Source organism: Ixodes scapularis, unplaced genomic scaffold (genome assembly GCF_016920785.2).
Source record: "Ixodes scapularis isolate PalLabHiFi unplaced genomic scaffold, ASM1692078v2 PGA_scaffold0__279_contigs__length_252992795, whole genome shotgun sequence".
Classification (NCBI taxonomy): Eukaryota; Metazoa; Arthropoda; class Arachnida; order Ixodida; family Ixodidae; genus Ixodes; species Ixodes scapularis.
This window is the reverse complement of record NW_024609835.1, coordinates 207644749-207648495: the sequence shown is the minus strand read 5'-3', so window position 1 is coordinate 207648495 and position 3747 is coordinate 207644749. Positions and strand designations below refer to the sequence as shown.

Below are 3747 nucleotides of genomic sequence, written 5' to 3'. Positions count from 1 at the left end.
TTCACGCACTGTCAGGGTCTTAGTCAAGCTCGACTGCACAGGGCTTACGTTTCGCTTAGTCTTGTCCCGCTGTGCGACAACTACTCCCTTCAACCTGCTTCTTTCAGCGATCATTCGTCAGTTATGTTTACCCTCGGTAAAAAATTAAAAAGAGGCAAGATGGGAATGGTCGCTTTGGAAAATGGACATCAGCCTCATGAAGGATGATGTTTTTAAATCTAACCTAGGTGATTTATTTAGGAAATTTTTTGAAGACGAGAACACAATGTGGGGTGCTAGGTAGGAACTTTTTAAAGAGGCGAAAATTAACGCAATTGAAAGGAGCACCAGCCTTAACTATCAAAAACAAAAGAAGGAAAAAGAGCTACGCCGTCAATTGAATTTCTTTTTAATCGAAGAAAGCGCGAAACCGGGTGAGTTTGTACAAGAAATAAGGGATATCAAGAACCAACTTGAAGTAATCGACTGTGAAAGAAACAGAGGGGCTATTGTACGTGCGCGGTCCCAGAGGCTATGGTTGGGCGAGAGACCTTCGAAGCGAGCACTGAGCGACGAGAAATGGTATGAGCAGCGAAACGAAATAAAAGAAATACGCTACAGAAATACGATAACTCGCGATAAGAAAACGATCGAGCGAGCGTTCGTTGAATATTATAACGATTTGATGGGTCACAGCCTACCAAGGGATAACGATTTTGACGCCGAGTTTTTGTGGCTTATGCCCACGCTTGAAGAGAATGTTCGAGAAAGTTTAGAAATCGCCGATCAGCGTCCGCGAGCTTGAAGATGCCATAGACGAATTAACTGCCGGAAAAACGCCCGGGCCGGATGGTCTCAGTGCCGAATTTTATAATACATTTAAGAGGGAGGCAGCGGACGCTTTGTACGATGTAGTCACAGAAGCGTATTGCATAAATAAGTTACCGCCATCCTTTTTGAAAAGCCATGTTGTCCTCATTCCAAAGGTCGATGACCCTGTAAAGCTATTGTCTGTTTCCTCTTATAGGCCAATAAGTCTGAATAATGCCGACTACAAAATTTACACAAAAGTCCTGGCTAGACGTTTGCAAAATGTTATAAAACGCCTTGTGGGACCGCATCAGACCTGCGGTATTAAAGGCCGCACCATTTTAACTAACATACATATAGTAAGGAGCATTCTAGAATATTGTGATGCCTCTGACAGACGAGTTGCTATGTTGCAGCTAGACCTGGAGAAAGCATTCGATCGTGTGTCGGATGGGGTTCTTTTTCTTAATTTGGAGCATGCTAATGTAGGGTCTGTGATATTAGACGGTTTAAAAATGGTGTACGCAAACTGTTCGATGTCCATCATTGTAAATAAGAACGGCAGTGAAAGTTTGCAGGTTCGATCTTCTGTAAGACAGGGATGTCCACTGTCTCCCTCGCTGTTTGCAATTTACTTGGAACCATTTTGTTTAAACCTGATTAACAATGATAGTATACATGGTTTTAGATTACACTCTTGCGAAGTAAAAGTGCTTTCTTATGCAGACGACGTTGCTGTTTCTTGTGTAGACCAAGACAGCGTTCGTGAGGTAATCAGCACTGCTTCCGCCTTCTGTAAGAAAACGGGGAGTGCTATCAACTGGGGCGAAAGCGTAGGTCTCTGGCACGGTAATTGGGCTACCGCACCCGGTAACTTTGTGAATGTTCAGTGGAAAAATTTACTGCGAAGTACCTCGGGGTGCCACTCCAGCGCTACCGCGACAGCAAGCAACTCTGGAGTGAAGAGACGGAGAAGGTTAAGGCCAAAGCGGAGAGCTGGAGGGGTAGGGATTTCTCCATGTTTGCACGCGCTACCGTCTGTAAGGAAGCGTTTTGCTCGTACCAAGTTGTTCCGATCTGTTGGTAATGGTGGTGTAGGATTGTCCCATTTGTTTCTACGACAAATTGTGTCTAGGTTCATGTTTTTACTTGATCAGAAAGATTCATTTTGGCGCACTGTTATGCAGGTGCGACTGCAGTATGCACTCCCTGAGTTTGTGGTGTCATCTAGTAGTCAAATGCGTTCCAGTGTACAAGGTTATTTGCGTGAAGTTGTGCTTTCTTTTAGAATACTCAAGGTGCGCTTTTCCTTAGAGTATCTTAGTTCAGTTACCCGAAAACGATTGTATAAAGATTTAATAGATGTACTGTTGCCAATACCTCTCTATAGATTATTATACTGTGAACGTCCAGGGCTAGATGTGCTTAGAAGGACAAAGATAATGCCAATCAAATCTTCGGTGAAATCTTTTCTCTTTAAATTGCACTGTGGCGTACTCCCTCTAAAGGCGTGGCTAGAACAGAAAGGTATATTTGTACCGTGGCCAGCGAATTGTATCCCCTGCAAAAAACCCAAAAACCCGAGACGATAGAGCACGCACTTATTGAGTGTTGGGACGCCGTGTTTCATTGGGACATTCTTCAGCGCACACTGAAAAAAGATATACCTTTAACTGCGCACGGCATCCGCTTTTTGCCCACGAGGGGGGAGTCCCTTACGATATGTTCATGCTCCTCGGCCTCCACAGTCTCTTGAGGACAAGAATGAGTGTTAATAATGCTGATGTTAATACCAAAACTGTAAGAGAAAATTTCATTGAAAGTGCGGCATATAATCGCGAGGTATGCCGTGCACTCCCTGAACCCCCTGAATGGTTGCCAATACTAGATGAGTTGGTATGTTTTAAAATAATGTAATGCGCTGGCAACAGCCGCTAAGTGCTGATTCGCTCTTGAACAAATTGTACGTATGTGAATGACTGTGTGCTTTTTTCATTTTGTCTTAACCGGAAATAAAGAAAAAAAAAAGAAATGTTGAGTGTCAATAACTCATGCTGTGCCTTGTGTTGCTTGTGAACGCGTTCATGTGTAATATTCGGTGGTGTCTGTATGTCGCGTAGGTGTGAAGTGTGGCCATAGAGATCAGTGAGTGTAGCGTTGAATATGCGCGTGCATGTCTGGCGAAACGCTCAGAGCAAAGACTGTTGGTTTCTGTTTTCTTAGTATGAGCGCTGTCTGTTAGGTGGCGCGTGTCGCCGCCCAATTCAAGGAGTCGCGCGTTTATGTGTCCACTTATTTGCGTGAAAAACATGGAGGCGTTCCATGGCGTTCCATGGCTCCACGGAGCAGCCGCAAAGGGTTCGGTTCTCGGCCTCTCGTCCCAATACGATCAGTCCCATAGCCAGTTGAATGGGTGTTCCGTGCGGTTAATAGTGCGTGCACAGACGCGGTGGGGATTACCAGGGACTTGAAAGTGGATAACGAATGCTAACAGGTGAGCAGGAGCGTTGAACGATCGGAACCGAAGTCGCTTGAATCGGTGATGCCCCCCTTCACATCGCCGCCCCTACTGCTAATAGGTGCGGTGCCGGTGCTTCGAGGTGCGTTTTGGAGTGCTTTAGTGCGCACGGAATGCAGCGAACGGGCGTACGCACTTGAGAATCGTATTTTAGCAAAAAGCAGTCCAGCTCGCTAGGCCTTACTCGTATTGCTCCACTGTCGCTTGCCAGCCGCCATGTTGCTTTTGGGTGTGCTCACTGTGACTACCTGCTGATTGGTTGCCGTGTGACTACCAATGGGGTCGTTAGTATTACTAAGGGGGGTAGCGATATTTGTGACGGCTTCTGACTACCCCAAATGTAGTACCCTACGACTACCCTTTTGTTGAGAGTGTACATGTTGAACACATCTGCTCGGTTTTGTTTTGAAATTTATTGGTTGCCAAACTTCGCAAAAATC

General features: G+C 45.4%; 1 pseudogene; it reads left to right on the top strand.

The window, feature by feature from the left end:
- The first annotated feature begins 1871 nt into the window (after nucleotides 1-1871).
- LOC120842051 lies at nucleotides 1872-2431 on the top strand (annotated as a pseudogene).
- The last annotated feature ends 1316 nt before the right edge of the window (nucleotides 2432-3747 follow it).